This window comes from Benincasa hispida, chromosome 9 (assembly GCF_027475165.1).
Source record: "Benincasa hispida cultivar pf3 chromosome 9, pf3_genome.v1.1, whole genome shotgun sequence".
In the NCBI taxonomy this organism is placed as follows: domain Eukaryota; kingdom Viridiplantae; phylum Streptophyta; class Magnoliopsida; order Cucurbitales; family Cucurbitaceae; genus Benincasa; species Benincasa hispida.
Genome location: NC_143486.1, coordinates 21818851 through 21834573, shown reverse-complemented (window position 1 = coordinate 21834573; position 15723 = coordinate 21818851). Strand labels below are relative to the sequence as shown.

Here is a 15723-nt window from a genome sequence, read left to right as displayed (position 1 = left end):
AATAATTATTTAAATTAGAATTTAATTTCAAAATTTACTATCAAATACATATTTAAAAATAGAATGATAACTATGTTTTTATTAAATCTTTTGTTTTCAAATTTATGGTTCAAATGTCTGTTTTTAGATTATCTACCACATAGATCTTTAACTTTTTTTTCTTTTTTTTCCTTTTGAATAAAAAGATTATTGAGTTGAACTAGCAAAAGTAGAGAACAACTTTACTTCAAATTTGATCCATCCTGGAAACTTGCTTGCAATATTCTATCTGGACTCTAAAACTTTGAAATAAATTTGCACAAGAAACTAGTAGCTTAAAAGTAGCCACACAAGCTTTCCCACTAGAATACAAGAAAATTATAATGGGGTGAAGTGATTAGTTGGAGAAATAAACTTAGGTGCAACTTTGATTGGGCTACCTTCTTCTTTGTGCAGATAATATCCAATAAAAATGTCACGTGATTTTTTTTTTTAAAATTTGAATTAATTTTATTAATTTTTTTATTTTTTTTATTTTTTTACTATTTAAGAAAAAGGAAGGCATGAAATTAGGTACATTTAGGTTACATCTAATCATTATACTTAGTTGAAAAATAAAAACACCGAGGATATTTTGATCATGTGGTGACAAAAAGTTTCAATCGAAGAGGCTTATTAGAAGAATATTATGGTTTAAGTAAAAAAAAAAAAAAGAGAAACGAGTACTTCCGAAAATAATAAGAAAAGCCATGAACTACTTTTTTTTCTTTATTCGTTGTGTCTCTTCAAGAGATGAATTTGTGGGCTTACGACATTTTAATAAGACAAAAAAGTACATGTTTTTCCTAATTAGTTTCAAGAATACTCCTTTTTCGTAATTTTTCAAATTGTAGTATATTGAGATTGATGTCCTAAATCTCTTTACTTTTGTAGTTTGCAAATATACAAACAAATTGTTATTAATAAAATAAATTTTATTTTATATGTGCATTAACTCATTCCAATAAACTATGATTCTAAGTTATTTTATATAACTTAAACATGTATATGATGATATACTGGTGGATCATGCTTAAGTAATAATAATAACCTAAATGGTATGTAGTATGTGGATAAGGTAGTGTCCTTGTCCTGGTGACACTACAATTACGACCCACTTTGTAATTATCACAATTGTTGCAAAGTGTTACAAATGATCTAATCCTGATCATTCTTGTGGAGACATGTGAGCGGAGATATCTTATACAAAAAAGTTTGTATAAAGACCGAACCATGAAATGTTAAGTCTCTATTTATAACGCTGTTGCTAGAAGAGACTTACACCATATATGACTTGACCTTAGTCCTGAGTGATTTGACCTTAGACCTTATCCTAGTGACACTACAAATACGATCTACTTTATAATTGTCATTGTCGTAAAGTGTTACAAATGATCTGATCCTAATCATTCATGTGGAGACATGTGAGTGGGGGTATTCAATACAAAGAGTTTGTATAACACTGAACTACGAAATGATTAGTCTCTCTTTATAATGCCGTTACTTGAAGAGACTTACATTTCACTAGGATAACCATAGGTGACTTGAACTTAGTCCTGAGTGAGTTGTGAACTCCTGCCTATGAGAGCGGTCCTTTGATATGCATGGGTGAGAGTGGCCAAATTCACTAACTTAATATGCCTTCCATTTTGGGGATTCATTTGAGTGGGGAGTTGGAAACTCAACTACACAAGATGGAATCAACTTCTTTTTGTTGTTAGAGTAAGTAAATGAATTGCTCCCTAAAGGCTTGATTCCAAGTCTTGAACAATGAAGGCCCTCACTCTCTTATTGGTCAGAGAAAGATCTAGTTATAGTGGGACTATGACTAATTGTTCATTAGAGGGATCAGTTGTACTCAAGGAGTTAGATGTAACTACATGGGTAAAATAGTAATTTTTACCTAGCTGTACTTACGAGCAATTTATGAAGGGTCAATGCATCGTTGATTGGTTATATCCAATGGATATATTTATATATCTATAGTGCGAAAAATGCAGTTGTCAGTCTTCATTAGAGTGGCAGACAGTTAATGAAGGTTGTTTAATTTAATTAAAGAGTTTAATTAATTAATCTCGTATCATTGGAGATTCTAATCTGTAGGTCCATAAGGTCCCCTCGCTAGCTCAATAAAGATTTAATAAAAATCATTTAATTTTGAATTGTTCAAATTAATTAAAGGGAATTAATTGTATGAGACACAATAAATATAATGCATGTGGTGTTGAGGTGTATGCCCTAAAGCCTCGTAGTTTTATGTTAGTTGAATCAATGGTTGATTAATTTTATATCATTTATGCAATAATCCATTAACTTAAGATCCAAGGTTATTTGATGTAACTTAAATATGTATATGGAGACATACAAGTGGATCATGTTTAAGTGATGACCTAAATGGTCTATAGTATATGAATAAGGTTGGGTGCCTTATTCTGGTAACACTACTGATAAGACTTGCTTTGTAGTTGTTACAATTGTCTTAAAGTACTACAAATGATATGATCCTGATAATTCTTGTGGAGACATGTGAGTAGGGGTATCTTATATAAAAGAGTTTGTATAAAGACTGGACCATGAAATGTTAAGTCTCTTTATAATGTTATTGCTAGAAGAGACTTACATTTTACTAGGATGACTATAGGTGACTTGACCTTAATCCTAAGTGAGTTATGAACTCCTACCTATGAGGGCGATCCTTTGATTTATATGGGTGAGAGTGGCCAGATTCGTCGACTTAATAAGCCTGCCATTTTGGGGATTCGTCTGATTGGGGAACTGGAAATACAACTACACAAGAAGGAATTCACTCCTTCCCTATAGTTAGGGTAAGAAGATAAATTGCTCCTTTAAGGGCGATTCCAAGGCTTGAATAATGAGGTGCCTCACTCTCTCTAGGCTCGATAGGAGTTCAATCTTAGTTAGACTATGGCTAATTGTTCATTAGAGGGATCATTGGTACTTAAAAAGTTAGATGTAACTACATGGATAAAATAGTAATTTGACCCAATTGTACTTACAGCAATTTGTAAAGGGTCCATGCACTGTTGATTGGTTATATCCATGGACATAGAAATATATCTATACATGAAGAGTTCAGCTGTCGATCTTTAATGAAGTGACCGATAGTTAATGAATGTTGATTAATTTGATTAGAAGAGTTTAATTAATTAATCTTGTATCATTGGAGTTTCAGTCTATAGGTCCATAAGGTCTCCTCATTAGCTCAATGAGGGCTGATAAGAATTAAATTAATTTTGGTTTAATTCGAATTATTCAAATAAATTAAAAGGAATTAATTGTATGAGATACAATTAAATAATGTATATAGATACATAATATAACGTATGTTAATACATTATATAATTTTATGAGAGAAATAAATATTTGAATATGATTCAAATATTAGTTATATCAATATGATTCATGTGTTAAAATTTAATGTGAATATGAATCATATTAAAGTTATATGTAGTTTTATGAGAGAAATAAATATTTGAATATGATTCAAATATTAATTATATGAATATAATTCATATAAAATCTATATGCTAAAATTTAATGTGAATATGGTTCATATTAAATTTATATAGTTTTTGAGACATATTCAAATATTAATTATATTATATATGATATAATATAAACTATAGATTATATGTTATATGTGATAAAACATATAGCTTACTATTTATATATATATTAAGTTAGTTAATATAATGTATTTAACGCATTTAACTCTTTATTAGGCTAGTTCATTTTCACGGACACTATTGAGCACAAGGAAATGGACATGTGACTAAAGCATAAATAAATAAATTCTTTAATTATATTTTGTTCATCTGAGTAATTTATGTCATGTGGATGGATTGCACGTGTGAGGCAATGTCTACTTATCCAAGAACTTATGACTTCATTCATGCTGATTCAGTTTTTAGCCTCTATGAGAATAGGTATTACCCTTTTTCAGTTTATTCCATTTACAATTAACTAATACTTCACATTTTCATAGACTATGAAAAAGGGGAGAGAGTTATTATTTTATTAAAATTCAAATTTTGAATTATTAAAGGGGAGAGAATTATAACTCCCTCAAATCCTTCGGCTCCTAACATCACGTAAAAGAAAGTAAGATTTTTTTTTTCTCTTTGATCTTCATCTCCTTCTCTCTTTGTTTTGCAGAAAATAATTTTTCTCAGAATAATATCTCAGTTCTCTTCTCCTTCCCTCATTCCAAATTTAAATGCAAGCCCCCAGCTCTGCACGGTTCTCGTCCCTGAGAATAATGGAAAGACCCCGTGGTGGTGTCTGATTGAGGTGTTCGTGAGATCAGGAGAAGATGACACGAATTGGAGAGGAACGCGAAGAATTGGTCTTCAACGGGTATGTGATATCCTAACCCTTCTTCTTCTTCTTATACAAAAATATGTTTAATTAATTTTTTTTTTTATCCTATGTTTCCATCCTCTGATTGTTGTGTAAAATTAAAATTGGGATACAATTTCTTCCGTTGCAGAAAATTTCAATCTCTTCATGTGGATATATTATATTATATAATTTTATGTGAGATGTTATTTGAACATGATTCAAATATTAATTATAGGAATATGATTCATATAAAAACTATAGGTTAAAATTAACATGAATATGATTCATATTAAAACTATAGATTATATGAGAGAATATAAAGTATAGGTTATATTATATGTGATATAATATAACTATAAGTTATATATTATATGAGAATATGATATATGATTGTATTTAATTATATTAATGTAATATAATTAAATTAAATTTAAAATTTATTTCATGTTGTGATGGGGGTTATATGATAAATCCCTCGCACATCTCTCGTAAGAAAATGACAGAGGAGTTATCAAGAAAAACTGAAGGTAAAATTCTGATTAAGGATTTTCATCTCTGCCTTATCTTCTTCCTCTATACAGTTCTCTCATAGAAAAAAAATCTCACTTATTCCCTTCACCAAAATAAAGAAGCAAGCCCACACATAATATTCTCCTAATAAACTTCGATTAAAAAGAGAAACATCATTTCAATGAGATATAATTTTAGTTGAACCATATTGTGAGAAAGGTTACAATACACTTGTAAAAATAAACAATCGTTTTAATTAAGAAAAATCAAACACCGAAAAAACATAAGGAGACAGAAGTCAAGAGAGCAAGATGGTGAGAGAGTATGTTTATGAGAGAAAAGCTTTAGAACAAGTAAAATATTTAATAGTAATAATAAAAACTTCCAAAAGTCTAATAATGAGAGGTTCGTGCTCTTCATGTATCCAAGAATTAAAATGTCGACGTCGATATCGATACCATCATTTAAACTTACAGCTTTATTTTTGGACATCGATAAACTATCCATATAGATTAGATATTTACGTGAATAAAGAAAGTTATAAAAATAATTTAAATTGATAATGGAATTGTTTTTACTTCCATACTAAATTTTAGATCTTATTATTAATATTCATATTCAGAAGATGATAATTTGTTATATTTATGTATGTTTATTAAGGATATCAGAAATATTGATTAAATTCATGTTCAACATTCCGATTTAAAACATAACCAGGGTTATTTTAATCCTTGCATATTCCTAGATTATAAGTTTTACTTAAAAATTGTAACACAAAATTATACCGAACACCGTACATTCCAAAATAACGAGGACGTCAGAATAGAAACTAAATCTTGATTTGTTTTCTACTTGCATATGGATATAGACAAACTTCTGTCCAAAACTAAAGAAATTAAATAAACTCAAACAAATTGTTAAGGAATAACTCCGTTTCCACGTTAATAAATGGGAATGCAAAGGAGAGGGGAAAAAGAGATCCTCTTTAGACGGCTAAATAATTTCTAAATCTTTGAAGATCAACTATGGAAGCTAAGAATTAATGGACTCCGCAACTGGTCTCGGGTCGAGAAGTTATTCCACATCGTTGTCACTCAATCTTGTGACATAGAGAATGCATAGTTGAGAAATCAATGCCCCATCTCGAGAAGGTTCGAAAAAGTGTTTTTAAGCATTTAGAAAGTGGTTACAAATCGAACCTAAATATATCTTTTAACCAAGCATCTAACGATTTTCGTCTTGTCGAATAATTTATCAGTCCCTATGTTACATGCCCTGCTCAGTTATCTTGACCTTCCATGGTGATTATAACTCCAAAAACTTATCACAATAGGAATACAAAAAATGCTCTGAGCAGTTTCTGTAGGCATAAACTTCAATCAATAGCATCAGAAAACAATTCATAAGCATTTTACAGCCTCTTGAAGCTCAACAGAACTTGACCCCAAATCCTTCTTCAGTCCTCTCTCTTTCATCATCTCTCTCACTTTCTCAACTTCACTCCATTTCTCCATCTCTGCATAAATATTAGACAACACAACATAATAAGCACCATTTTCTGGTTCCATTTCAACAAGCTTCTTTGCTGCTATTTCACTCACTTCCAAGCCCCCATGAGCTCTGCTACCAGCTAGCAAAGATCCCCACATTGCTTTGGTGGCTTCAAAAGGCATATCCTTTATCAATACAAAAGCCGCTTCAATGCATCCATAACGTGCCAAGAGATCTACCATACATGAATAATGTTTGATTCCTGGAGAAAACCCGAATCTCCTGTCGGTCAATGATTGGAAGATCTGCTTGCCCATGTCCACCAAGCCAGAATGGCTACAAGCACAAAGCACTGCCACTAATGTCACTTCATCTGGCTCAACTCCTTCTTCATCCATTCTGTTAAACCAAGCTATGGCCTCCTCTCCACTCTTGGCCAAAGCCAACCCTTTAATCAGTGCATTCCATGTATACACATTCTTCTCTTTCATGGCTTGGAAAACAACCAATCCCTCTTTAATTCTCCCACATTTCCCATACATATCAATCAAAGAAGTCCCTAAAATCACATCCATTTCCCACCCTTTCCTCTTCACAAACTCATGTATCCAAACACCCATTTCAATGGCTCCAAAGTTTGCACAAGCAGCCAATGCATTCACCATCGTAACACGATTAGGCTCAACACCTGCATATTGCATCTGTTCAAATGCAATCAAAGCATCATCAAACATCAAAGAAACTCGATAACCCATAATCAAAACAGTCCACGACACAACATCTCTTTGAGGCATTTCGTCGAACACCTTCTTGCATAACCCCATTTTCCCACACGACGCATACACATCCATCAAAGAATTCTGCACATAAACATCAGCAACATATCCCAATTTCAGAACGTGGGTATGAACAGATTGTCCACTAACAAGGTCATTGAAATCAGCCAAGGACTTGAGAAGGAAAGGGAAGGTGTAATTGTTGGGGAAAATGGAGTTTCTGTTCATATGGGTGTAAATGGAAAGAGGGGTATGGGGGATTTTGGAGTGAGAGAAAGCTCTGATTAAGGAATTACAAACGAAGACATGGGGTTTGGGGATATGGTTAAAGAAGAGAAGAGCCGAATCGAGAAGTTGAAGATGATGACAAGTGTTAATGAAATGGTGGGCTATGGTGGGATTTGAATGGAGGTTTTGAAGGATGAGTTGAGCTTGAATTTGAGGGATGTGAATTGGGGAAAGAGAAGTGGTGAAAACAGAGAGAATTCTGTTTGATTCAGCCCTGAATTGGGCGGTAAATGGCGTCATTAGTCTAGATTGTTGATACTACACGATGAACTGATGAAAAATACCAAATTTAGTGGAAATTTTCCATCACTAAATAATACTTTGGTCCGTAACAATTTGAATATGCAGGTGTGTGACTCATATTTGACATTTTACAAATATGACAACAATTTCAAATATGAATTTCTAATGATTTTTTTATTCCATATTTACCATAAATAATCAATTGATAGAGAAAAAAAATGATAGAGAAAAAAGCCATGACCCGTGGAGTAAAAAGCCACGACTTGCTACCGGATGTGTGGTGGTTGAAGAAGGTAAGCGGTAGGGAAGTGGAGTGGTGGCTGGTGGCAAATGGTGTGGAGGAGTGTTGGTTGGTGAAAGAGAAATTTGGAGGTGTCTTGCTGTGAAGAAGTTTTTTTTCTTAATTTATTATTTTTTATTTTTGTAGAAATTTAAGCGTATCATTATAAAGTATATCAGCTTAGTCGAGTGCATCATATTTAAATTTATAAATAGTATATCAATCAAAGGTATCAATAATATATCTGTCAAGTGTATTAGTATTATAAAAGAGTTCATCATTATCAAGCTTATCAACAATATATCAGTCAAGTATATCATTACCAAATATATCAGTCAAGTTAATTAAGTTTATCAACGGTATAAACGAGTGAATTATTAACAAATTTATTAGTAGTTTATCAGTCGAGTATATCATGATCAAGTATTAAGTATATTTGATACACCACCGATAACTTGTAGAAATACAAGTTATTTTGGCTCTTAAGTTGGAACAACTAAGGTTTTTAATGATAAATTCTCCTCATTTTTTAGAAGAAACGCATGGAATTACTCAAACATTAACAAACTCATGCAAAAGAATGTTTATTACTAAAATATTGTGGCACTAACACATTATATTGTAGGATTTCAACAAGAGGCTAACGCATGATTATGAAGTGTCACAGGCAAAGTTCTAACGCATGGGCCATGCGTCGGAGGGATTCAACGCAAGGAAGATTCACTGATTCAGGCTGTTTGTGTCAAATCACCACTTGCAAGCATGGGCACCTGCAGCAAGTGGCGTCTGAAAAACTTCTGAGTGTCAGGCGGCTGACCAGGGCATGGACTTTAATGCTACCCATCATCAAACTGGAGATGACCAACGCCTATAAATAGAATAAATCCCTCTAGAGTTCGAAGTTAAGAAAATTTTAAATTCTCACTCTCAGTATTAGCTTAGTCGTAGTATTAGATCTTTAGAGTTGTGCTGTGGTGCCAAGAAGAGTAGAAGGGAAGAGAACCACCATCACCGCCGATCAAGGAGCGGAGGAAGCCGAGCTTGAGAGAGACACTTCGTCCAATTCTTATACAAGTGATTGTACACAACTAGAATTGAGCCAAAGAGATACAAGAGATTATACTCTACGGCTTGACTCAGTTCCTTTCATCTCATTTATCACTTTCATCTTTTCATCTGATTAAGTATTGCTTTTGTAAAGACAATTTGCTTATTTATAAATTCATATATTTGATCTATCAAACTTTGCCATTGTTTATTTCTTGTTTATGTTGGATGCATCTAGTACTTCATGCAAAATTTCATTTCAAAAGCTTAAGCCAACTTGATTAATTGGTAAAAGCATCTTTAGCTTAGACTATTTGAGTGAATAAATAAGCCCGCATCAAGTAGAATGCCTAGTACATCTAGAGATAGACTTACTGGTGTTTATTGCATCCTGCGTTTGACGCATGAATCCTAGAGATAGGTCTTGTATGTTATTCGCATTGAGAAGTATCAAATAGAGTCTAATGCATAAACAAAGATAAACAAATCATCCCATTCATCACATTCTAGTTCATTTACATTCATCTTAGATCGACGCATACCACTTGCACTAAAATCCATTTCCACACGACCCATCATTCTCTACTTAGCTCTTTTGTATCTTCTTGCACAAGCACAACACCTTAGTGTAAATAATACATTTCTTCATACATTTAGGAAAACCCTACAACAACTACAACGCAAGGTCTGCGTTAGCTTAATCTGAATCCCTGAGCTCGTTCCTGGACTTACCAGGAACCTAAATTGGATTTATACTTGGGTCTGATTTAGGAAAACTTGAATGTCAATGGTGGAGTTTCATGCGTTCTGTTGCACATCTCTAACAGATCAACACGTTACGAAGCATAAACGCATCATTCATACTTAGAACTTATTTTTCCAAAAGCATCAACGCATCATTCATACTTAGAACTTATTTTTCCAAATCATTTTATACAATACACTCCTAGCTCGAATCACGATAGCAATGAACAACCCCCTCCCGAGCTTACCTCTTTCACCCAAAAGAGGGTGTGAAGATAAAAGACATTACCCTTTTGTAACACCTACTATCCATCACTTTGCACTTACCAACCACATCTCAAACTTTTTTGTGATAACAACTCCTATCTTGAATCTTAATTACAAATGACCCTTTAGTCAAGTATAAAATGACAACAACTCTTTGATTAATTTATTTTATATCAAACTTGTAGGAACTGGTGAAGATTCAGTGCGGAAGCGGGGATCGGTCCCAAATCCCAATTTTTACTATATTGGGAACGTCCTAGAACTCGCAGTTCGTGTTAAACATTCTATTTATCAATAATAATAAGTTGTTGATTTTGAATTCTATTATGAAAATCCAATAACATATCCATGGCTATAGTCTGAATACTTTAACTTTGGTACCTTAGACTTGGTCACATTAATCTCAATAGGATTGAGAGATTGGTAAAAAGTGGTCATCTAAATCAGTTAGAAGATAGTTCTTTACCTCCATGTGAATCATGTCTTGAAGAAAAAATGACTAAAGATCTTTTTCTGACAAAGGTCTTCATGCCAAAGAGCCTCTCGATCTTATACATTTAGACCTATGTAGTTCGATGAATGTTAAAGCTCGAGAAGGCTATCAGTATTTCGTCAGTTTTATTGATGATTACTCTAGATATGGCTACATTTACTTAATCAGTCATAATTCTAAAACTCTTGAAAAGTTCAAAGAATTTAAGGCTGAGACTGAAAATATGTTAAGTAAAAGAATCAAAACACTTCGATCTGATCGAGGTGGTGAGTATATGGATTTACAATTCCAGAACTATCTTGTAGATCATGAAATTCAATCCCAGCTCATAGCACCTGGAACACCACAACAAAACGGTGTTGCAGAAAGGAGAAATCGAACCTTATTAGACATGGTCCGATCAATGATGAGTTATGCTCAGTTACCTTAATCCTTTTGGGGGTATGCAGTACAGACCGCAATATTTATACTAAACGTTGTTCCTTCAAAAAGTGTTTCAGAAATACCGTATGAATTATGGAAAGGACGAAAAACTAGTTTACGGAATTTCCATATCTGGAATTATCCAACACACGTGTTGATACAAAATCCTAAAAAATTGGAAACACGTTTGAAATTATGCCTTTTTATAGGATACCCCAAAGAAACAAAAGGAGGATTGTTTTATGATCCCTAAGAAGATGAAGTATTTGTATCAAAAAATGCTATATTTTTGGAAGAAGATCATATAAAAAATCATCTACCTCGCGGTAAACTAATATTGCAAGAACTGACCAAAGATGCTACAAATACATCAACAAGAAGTGTTGATCAAGCTGGTCTATCAACAACTGTTGTTGTTCCATCACGTCCATCCCAAGAGTTGAGTATGCCTCGACGTAGTGGGAGGATTATTCAACAACCTAAACACTATATGGGTTTAACAGAAACTCAAAACATCATACAGGATGATGGTTTAGAGGATCCATTAACCTTTAAAAAGGCAATGGAAGATGTTGACAGGGAACGATGGATAAAAGCCATGGACGATGAAATGGAGTCTATGTACTTCAACTCTATTTGGGAACTTGTAGATCAACCACACGGGGTTACACCTATAGGTTGCAAATAGATCTACAAGAGGAAATGAGACCAAACTGGCAAGGTGCAAACCTATAAAGCCAGATTCGTGGCAAAAGGTTTTACCCAAGAGAAAAAGTTGATTATGAAGAAACTTTTTCTCCTGTTGCCATGATAAAGTCAATAAGAATATTTTTTTTCCATTGCCACATATTATGACTATGAAATATGGCAAGTGGATGTCAAGATAGCTTTCTTGAATGGCTATCTTGATGAAAGTATTTTTATGTCTCAACCCAAAGGGTTCATAAAAAAAGGACGGGAACAGAAAGTCTGTAAGCTTAATCGATCCATTTATGGATTGAAACAAACATCTAGATCCTGGAATATAAGGTTTGACACTACGATAAAATCTTATGGCTTTGAACAAAATGTTGACGAACCTTGTGTGTACAAGAAGATAGTCAACAAAACTGTAGCATTCTTAGTTCATTATGTTGATGATATCTTGCTCATTGGGAATGAGAAAAGTTTCCTTGCTGACGTACAGAGATGGTTAGCAACACAGTTCCAAATGAAATATTTGGGTGATACTCAATATGTTTTAGGAATACAGATCTTTCGAAATCGAAAGAATAGAAATCTAGCACTATCTCAGGCATCTTATATTGACAAGATGTTGTCAAGATATAATATGAAAAATTTCAAAAAAGGTATATTACCTTTTAGACATGGAATTTATTTGTCTAAGGAACAGTGTCCTAAGACACCTCAAGATTTTGGGGAATTGAAAAGAATTCCATACACATTTGCAGTTGGGAGTTTGATGTATGCAATGTTATGTACACGCCTTGATATATGCTTTGTAGTTGGAATCGTCAGTAGGTTCTATCCAATCCGGGACACAGTCATTGGATTGCTATAAAAAATATCCTCAAGTATCTAAGGAGAACGAGGAACTATATGCTTATGTATGGACCTAAGGATTTGATCCTTACAGGATATACTGATTCTGATTTCCAGACTGACGTAGATTCTAGAAAATCTACTTCAAGATCAGTTTTCACTCTCAATGGAGGAGCTATAGTTTGGAGAATCATTAAGAAAAGTTGTATCGCTGACTCCACAATAGAAGCGGAATACGTGGCTACATGTGAAGCTGCTAAAGAAGCAGTATGGCTACGTAAATTCTTGGCTGATTTAGAAGTAGTTCTAGATATGCACAATCCTATCACACTGTATTGTGACAATAGTGGTGTTGTTGCCAACTCAAAAGAACCAAGGAGTCACAAACGTGGAAAACATATTGAAAGAAAGTATCATCTCATTAGAGAGATAGTACACCGAGGAGATGTGATCGTCATAAAGATTGCCTCTGAAGACAACCTTGCTAATCCATTTACAAAGTCCCTCTCGGCAAAAGTGTTCGAGGGCCACCTAGTTGGACTAGGACTCCGAGTAGTGTAATCTACGGCAAGTGGTAGAATATTTATGGTATTAGAAATTCCCTAGTTTAGTATATTTTCCCTTTATGTTTCTCAATATTATATGGTATATATTTGTTCTCACTGGAGTTTTAGTCCAAGTGGGAGATTGTTGGGAATGTCCTAGAACTCGCAGTTCATGTTAAACATTCTATTTATCAATAATAATAAGTTGTTGATTTTGCATTCTATTATGAAAATCGAATAAACATATTCGTGGCTATAGTCTAAATACTTTAACTTTATGTGGTGACATAAACAGGATCAAGTTAACAGTATATAGCCTAAATGGTCTAATAAGTATATAGATGAAGTTGGGTATCTCATCCTGGTAACACTATTGGATGTGGCCATTCTGTAATTGTTACAAAGAGTTGTAAAGTGCTACAAATGATGTGATCCACAGATCATTCATATTGAGACATGTGAGTGGGGACATCCTATGCAATGAGTTTGCATATAGACTGGACCACGAAAATAGTCAATTTTCTTTATAACGACCGTTTAATTTTAAAATTGACTATTTCATTTATAAAGTAACCTAGGTTAACTCAATCTTAATTCTGAGCTAGCTATGAACTTCTGTTTGTTCGGGATTATCCTTTGATTTGTATGGGTGAGAGTAGTCCAAAAACACTGTTCAATAAGCACCCCATTTTGGGGATAAGACCAGATGAATAGCTGGGGACATAGCCCTGCAAGATGGAAATCACTCTTACCCGATTTAGGGTCAGCAGATAGGTTGTTCTCGTAAGTACTGATTTTAGGTTTTGAAAAATCGGGGCCCGTCTTCTCATGATAGAGAAAGGACTTGATTCATAAGTATTATGAATCAAAATTTTTCATTAGAGGATTAATAAGAACTTAAGGAACAAGATGTATTCACAGGGGTAAAACGGTAATCTTGACCCAGCTATGATTACGAATAACCTGTGAAGGATCGACTTACTGATTATGGTCATATCAAGTGGACATAATATATCTACAGTGAGAGGAGTTCAACTATGGGCTATAGAGTGACCCATTAGTTAACGAATGGATATTAATTCGATATAATAAGTCTAGCCAATTAATCTCAAATCGTTGAAGCCCATGATCTGTAGGTCCACGAGGTCCCCCTACTAGCTCGTAAATGGATAAGCTTTAGAGTAGCATGATAAATTAATTTGAAAAGTTCAAATTAGAATTAAACGGAATAGAAGAATTTATATTTAAATATGATTTAAATATATTAAGGTGGATTTGTGTAAAAATTAATTTAATATTTAATATTAGATTAATTATAATTATTTAAATAATTATATACTAATTTTATTAGAAAATTAATTTGTGAAATTAATTATATAAAAATAATAATATTTTCAATTTTAAAATCAAATGGATTTTGGAATCATTTATTTTTTTTGGAAAAATTGAAAAATTACAAGATTTGCACAAAATGGAAAAATAGGTTTTTCCAATACCATCTTCTACTAGCTCACACAAAAACCATTTACTTTGGCTTTAATTACTCGAAGCATGAGCTGTATCTCATGCAACCATCTTCTTTGCATGTTCACCTGCAACAAATAAAGAAGATTAGAGTGGAATTGAGGCATGCATTCAAAAGATTTTTACTAAAAAATGGGCAGAAGAATTGTTCTTCAAGTGGTTTAGTAGCAGTGAGCTTCACACTTAATTTCTGTTCGTTCAAGTTGTTCTTGAGTCCCACAACTCGTTCTAAAGCTCCAAGAGGATAGTGGGGAAGATCTTGAGGTGGTTCACAACAAGTTTTGGAGAAGATAACTGCTGAGGATCGACCTGTGATGGGTTAACTTACTAATCATGGTTATATCGAGTGGACATAATATATCTATAGTGAGGGGAGTTCAACTATGGGCTTTAGTGGAATCACCCATTAGTTAACGAATGGAGGTTAGTTTGGTCGAATAAGTTTAGCCAATTAATCTCCTATCGTTGGAGCCCATGATCTGTATGTTCGCGAGGTCCCCCTACTAGCTCATAAATGAATTAGCTCTAGAGTAGCGTGATAAGTTAATTTGAAACATTCAAATTAAAATTAAATGAAATCGGAGAAATAATATTTAAATATTTAAAGATGGAATTGTGTAAAAATTAATTTAATATTTGATTTTAAATTAATTAGAATTATTTAATTGTTTAAATAATTAAAATTAATTTATGAAATTAATTTTTTAAAATTAATAATATTTTCAATTTTATTAAATAAATTGATTTATGAAATCAATTTTGATAAATTGAAAAAGAAGGAAAAATACATAATGGAAAATTGATTTTCTCTATTGTCCTCTTCAAGTAGCTCACTAACAACCTACTTCTTAAGTCTTCATTTACTCCAAGCATGAGCGTTAACTCATGTAACAATTCTCTTTGTATGATAGTCTGCAATATATTGAAGAGATTGAAGTGAATTCGAGGAAAGTCAACCAAAAGACTTTCTCTGAAAAATTCGTGTGAAGAAGTTGTTCTTCTGCTGGGTTGCTGTTGTGAGTTTGTCTCCTATTCCCTTAATTCAGTTTTATTTTGAATCCCACAACTCAATCTAGAGCACCAAGAGGATTGTAGGGAAGATCTTGGGGTGGTCTACAACAAGATTCAGAGGAGATTTGTAGTTGGATTCAAGCTTTGAGGAAGTTCTAC

General features: G+C 33.2%; 1 pseudogene across 1 annotated transcript; it reads right to left on the bottom strand.

The window, feature by feature from the left end:
- Positions 1-5707: 5707 nt before the first annotated feature.
- LOC120086421 (pentatricopeptide repeat-containing protein At5g56310 pseudogene) lies at positions 5708-8039 on the bottom strand (annotated as a pseudogene). Its single transcript, XR_016531877.1, has one exon. The product of XR_016531877.1 is annotated as a pentatricopeptide repeat-containing protein At5g56310 pseudogene (transcript).
- Between the last annotated feature and the right edge of the window lie 7684 nt (positions 8040-15723).